Consider the following 6000-nt stretch of genomic DNA (forward strand, 5'->3'; position numbering starts at 1 on the left):
CTTAGTGGCATCATAGCCCCTAAACGGCCGAACCGACTCGATTGAGAACATTTTATAGCAAAGTTTCCAAAAATCGGTTTACAAGGAATAAATCGCATTTGTCAGGGGTTTTTAAATTTTGTAAATTTCATTTGTTTGATCAGTTTTAAGAAAAAAAGTACCTACACTTGTGATTTTTTCTCTTGACGTGCTTAGTTTTCGAAATACAAATTTCTGAAAAATTAAAAATGCAAGCTGTACAAATGACCCTAGCTGTTGAAAGTGCAGCAAATAAATTAAAAAAAAAAAAAAAAATGCAATATTCGATTATAAGAAAAATGTGTTATTTAGTTTTCAATCTCTGAGGGAATTCGCTTAGCTAGCTCCTATTCAACGAATGAGAAAACTCTGCTCTGGAAGTGTAGACAATAAAAAACGCTCATCCGCTTTTGCATGCGTTTTACCAGTTAGAATCCAGTCAATTGTATGTTATTTATTTCATACAATAACTAAAAATATATTTTTAATACCAACTCGTCCAACAATAAACAATATACCAAAAACTTTACTGAATGATTTATAATAGTAGCAATAAATTTTCTACATTTCTATATGAAAATCGTTATTAAATAAACTTTCTCTAATATTTTAAAGAGTAGAAATATATATTTTAAACACAATGAGTAGTGTATACCATACTTTTTAAGGACGTTCGCAATGAAGGGCAAAAAAAATCACGTTTTCTTAGGATCATCTTTAAATCGTGTATAAGCATTCTCATTAATATCCTTTATAAGCAGATAAAATTTTAATACCTCTTACGGTGCTAAATTTATACCTTGAAGCTGTTAAAGTTTGCATTTTTAACCTATCTTGGAATGTTTTTTAAGTGATGTTTTATTATGTTACAAGGGAAACTTTCTTAGGATTAGTTTAGAAAATTAATATTGATTAGTTAAAAAAAATTACAAATATTTCCCTATAAAGAAAATTATAACAAGAGGAACTGTTTTTTCATAAAATACATTTAAAAATGATGAAATGAATGGCATTTGTGTGTTATTTCTTCTAAAAGTGATTTTCCTTTAAATCTTTAGACATCGATATTTAGAAAGATATCGTTTTATATCGAACAAATTTTATCTTAATTTTCGCCTAATTTTGCCCAGATCTTATAGAATTCACCTTGATAATTTTAAACAGCTAGAAGTCTCAAATAATTTCGTCACTTAGTTGGGAACGTCCTTATATGTGTGTGAAATGTATGTATGTGTAATATGACAGAGTAATCAACACGTCTATACATGGTATTTCAAGAATTAACTCAGTCAATTGTTTGCTTTCCCTTTTTATGTGTTTTTTTCTGTTAATTATGTTTTAATAAGCAATTTCATGCTATATACTTTTGCAATATGTAATTTAATCGGTTCACAATAATAATTTTTTATGCTTATTAATCGAAAAGAATGTGTAAATAAAAAATTGTTTAAAAACATTTATTGAATGAATTCGATTTATCAGCAACCTAATTTATGCGTCGTAATAAATAAATGAAATTTCCTAAACAACAATTATTACAACTAACAGAGTAAATTATATCAACATTCTGTATAAATATAGGTAGGTTCTGAGCAGGCCTAAAAAAGAGAGAAATGAGGAAATAAAATCGGAGTATGAAGGAAGTCTTCATACTCATATTCATATAATTCTTAAGCATCTTTATTTTGATTTTTTATGCTTGTTTGTTTTCTTGGGTAATACAATTTTCCAGAAAAAGTGAAAATTTCCTCTTAAACTCTTATAATAGTCAGCGAAACATAAAAAAAAAAAAACAGACTGTTAGATATAATCTCCAATTCGATGAACTTTTACGTACTTTAAGGTTTGTTTCTATGTATGTTTCTGCAGAAGTAAATTATTGTAAATATTTATATTTATATTTGACAAACGCATTGCTTTTTTGCCAATTTGGTTCTTGTAAGGGTTTTTTAATTTAAAGTGTTCTTCTTTACTTTTAGTAAGATCCAGGGTTTCCAAAATTTAAGGTTTCTAAAAGATGCCCCCCATTGAACATTATATGCTTTGTTGAGAACAATTTTTTTACTCTACAATATTGTTTCATTACGTTTATAATGAACCAGCCTGTAGAATTTGAATTTTTCTATTAAGTATTGCGAACGATATTTTCCGTATATAATAAAAAGAAGAAGAGAATTATTCAAATCAACTGGAAAATTGTCTTCGTTTAAGTCTAGACCAATTAATATTAAACTGACATTTTGAAAGAGACATTTCCAAGCAATTTAATTTGACTTTAAAGGCAATAACAACAAAAATAGAAAAATCTAAATTTTTTTTTTACTGAAAATAAAATTTATCAATATACTATTTTTAAAAGATGAAAATTTTTTTAATTTTCTAGAACAGGGCTTCTTAAACTATGGGTCGCGACCCCATTTGGGGTCGCGTAGCAAAATTCTGGGGTCGCGAGAGGTAAAAATACAATTTAACAGAAAATGTTTTTTAACTTGTAAAATTATTGTTATAAAGATAAAATAACAATTATCGTAGATAAATATATCATAAAATCTTCTAGTTCGGAAAGATTGTTTGTACCTGCATTTCTATTAAGAGTATTATAATAACTTGAGTAACATTTACTATGAATTATGAAATGTTATTTTTGTCAATCTCTAAAAGCCAAAATAATCCCGAGAAATAATTATCAACAAAATTTCTAGGTATTATTGCTAAAGAAACAGCTTTAACACATATTAAATCCCAATATCGTTCAGCGATAAAAAATGTTGAAGAGGTCTTACGTCCAGCAGTTTCAAACATTCCACCAAGATTTGATTTGGTATGCAACAAAAAACAGGCACATCCATCTCATTAAATTTTTAACTTATACTTTAATTTTAATACTTACCACGCAACTACTTGAAATATATTCGAGAGAATTAAGACGGTCAGAATCCACTTTTATTTTTGAAACTATAATAAATACAATTTTATAATTTTTTGTGCAATTTTTAATTTTAGATTTTTGTATGTTTCAAAACGAATTCTAAACTTATATATTTTCATATGTATATGTATATTGTTACCTAATAAATAAATCATCAAAAAATATTAATTTATTTTTCTTTTATATTTGTATGGGGTCGTCAAGAAACTCGCAATTATAAATGGGTTTGTGAATTACAAAAGTTTAAGAAGCCCTGTTCTAGAATATACTCATAAAATCTGACATAAATATAAATCAAAAGTGATGAGGTTGTTTTACACGCTCATGCAATAGAGAACTTATTAATTTTTTTTTGGTCACAAATTCGTATAAAATGAAAGAATAATTCATCTTAAGGATGTATGAGCATGACAACAATGTTTGATTTAAAGGCTCAAAATTTTTTTATAGACAGACGTTTACTCAAAGAATATGTGGTTAAAATTTCAGCATAGATATCCATGAAATCGAAGGGGTGAACAAAGATTACTTTGTTTTAAAAAATACAATCTCTAGAGAAGTGAAATCGGGTGGGAGAAAGCTTCAGATTTTTTAATTAAATCAATGTTACAAATGCGAAAGTACTTCTACCTGTCTACTCTGAGGTCGAAGACTGAAGCCAAAATGAAAGAGATATATGAGAGAAAAAAGTGTGTGTTGCATGTAGAATGATGTAGAATTACAGAGAAAATATAGAGGGGAAAATCTATTTGGCATATAGTTTTCTCTAATCATTCTTTACATTATTTTGATAATTATTTTTGTGGAAAGTTTGAATAGTCTGGCGGAGCGGGCGAGTAAATGCTGTATGTATTTCTTGACATTATAAAAATAACAAAAAAGTTATATATTCGATCGTACATCATAGAAATATCTATAATATGTCAACATGGAGGAAAAATATTATTCATAACAAGTAAAATCAATCATCTGTAAGATATGAATCAATTTTCTATGACGTGCGGTTGTTATGTAAACCATATTTATCATCGAAAATGTCTTTTAAATATTATTACGTACAGAATGTATCACAAAGTAAGATACACGAGACATTAAAACAAGAGTGACATCCCATATTTCAAATAATATTTGGAATACTGGATCATAAAAAACGTTGAAAAAATTGGTTTCCCTGGGAAACAGTCGGTTATCAATTAATCATGTTTTATACATTTCATAATTACGAGTTACTCTCATAGTTTGGTAAATATACCGGATTTTTTTAATCAATTCGGAAAATTTTGGGAGATTTCCAATTTCCGTACCTTTTCATGATGCAAATCTAGATTTGTTCGAGTATAGAATAAATAACGAGTAAAAAACTAATATAATAAAATCCGTTCAGTGTATCATCTTTTTGGAAACAAATTTTTAATGTTATTTTTAACCTTCCATCAATTTTATTAAATTTTATTTGTTTCTAACTTTTGCGAAGTCGGTTTTAACTTTTTAATTTTTACTCCATTATCTAATTTTATTTATAATTGAGGTGATCGTGTAGATACATATCTTTTTTTTCTTGATAGATTTGTAATCAAATAAATAAATGTAACCAATCAAACCTATGTAGATTAAAGTTTATTAGGTAATTGTTTATGGTCTTATAAGCACGAGTATTTTGTGGGTTTTTTAGTTCACAGAAATTCAAATGTTTAGTTTAGTCAAGTTATTAACCAATGATGCAAATATCCTTTATCTAAATCATATAAAATATTTAGGTATGTACCTACGGTATGATATACGTTGAAAAATTAACTATACAGTAGGCTTCTTTAGATATTTTTTAAAATAAGGGATAAGCGTTTTCGGGGAATGATCAGATAAGAGTTATACATTTTTAAATTGGAATAAAAATATAATGGTATGGGATATCAATATGGTTTTTTTTTTTTTAAATTTTACACATCGGATCATGAAAGTTTTACTTGAAAATGATTTTATGCATATGAATGTTACCCCGCGAGGTAAAAACAAGCGAGTTTCTTAGATTGTACATCTATTACAAAATCTCAAACCAAACTGGCTGATATTTACCTTTAAAAACGGGAATTCATTAAAGAATTGATGATAAAAATTACATGTAAAATTGGTGCTTTGGAGTTAAGATTGCAGTTCATTAATCAGGTTAAACTAAAATAGCATTTTGTTGCCGAGAAAAAAATTCCAGGATCTAATATCTGTAATTAAAAAGAAATCATATTGATATCGTATACTGTTTTGTTTATATTTAAAATTAAAAATGTAAAAGGCCAATTTTATCACCTTATACCTTGCTTGTGATTTGCCATCCGCACTTGTAAAATTTGTGGCCAATCAATACAGACACAAGCTAGAGTGACTTGACAAAACTATTCCTAGGTAAGTAAGATAATCCGGAAAAACTGACCCACTTGTTAAACCGTATGATCAAATAAAATAAAACATGAATTTTACAAACAAATTTTTATAAAATTTCAAATTTTTTCAGATTTTTTAGATTTTGGTTATGGGTTCATTAATTATCGTTAATAGTACATCGGATCCCAAAAATGCAAAATGAATTTCTTGGTGGAAATTCGATTTAGAAGCTGGCATTCTTCTATTTGTACTTATTTGACACCCTGTAAATATAAGACATCGAACACTCAACAAAATTATATACACGTATTTATAATTCTGTAATAATAATTACTTGCTTAAAATATATATGTTAAAATGTTTTCTTATAGTTTCACACGGTATTTGTAACTTCCTTTTAAACCATATAACGAAGTCATTACGATGGAATCCAGTTTTTAAAGAATTCACTTTATATTTAACATAAAATTAGGAATTTAAATGCCTGGGAATAAAATGTTTTCTGCAAATTCACATTTCGTTACTCGAGGATTATACGTTGAATATATTTTTTAAATTAAACTCTTTCATGAAAATTAATGAGGTATGAAATATGTTTTTTTTTATAGATTACAATCTCTTGAACAGAATAGTAAGTTTTAATGTAGTAAAAACAGAAATTTTTGATATAAATTACC

This window comes from Chrysoperla carnea, chromosome 3, assembly GCF_905475395.1.
Source record: "Chrysoperla carnea chromosome 3, inChrCarn1.1, whole genome shotgun sequence".
In the NCBI taxonomy this organism is placed as follows: domain Eukaryota; kingdom Metazoa; phylum Arthropoda; class Insecta; order Neuroptera; family Chrysopidae; genus Chrysoperla; species Chrysoperla carnea.